Below are 391 nucleotides of genomic sequence, written 5' to 3'. Positions count from 1 at the left end.
GAGAGGCAGGCGTTAGGCAGCCCCGCCCCCAATCTGTGGGGGCCAGTCTAAAAGCAAGTGCTACTTAGAATTCCAAATATATGCTGGCCGACCATACACAGAAAGATTTGATCCTGGCCCTCAGATCATAAAAAGAAAAAAAAAACTAACCCAGTTTTCCAGAGTTTATTTCTTCCTTTTGGAAAAGCTTCGGCTACACATCTGGAAGTGATTTTCTAACACACCAGTTCCAATGAGTCATCTACAATATGAAGCAATGATTCCATAGGGTGAACCCTGATCATATTTTTCCATTAAGTGGCAGCCACTGAGGTCAATGAAAGGCAAGGGCTGACCCAGTCCCGGGAGAGCCGCACCCTCCCCAGCCCCATTTTATATTGTCGAGAACATG

Source organism: Crocuta crocuta, unplaced genomic scaffold, assembly GCF_008692635.1.
Source record: "Crocuta crocuta isolate KB4526 unplaced genomic scaffold, BGI_CrCroc_1.0 scaffold1269, whole genome shotgun sequence".
In the NCBI taxonomy this organism is placed as follows: Eukaryota; Metazoa; Chordata; class Mammalia; order Carnivora; family Hyaenidae; genus Crocuta; species Crocuta crocuta.
This window is presented reverse-complemented; position numbering follows the sequence as displayed.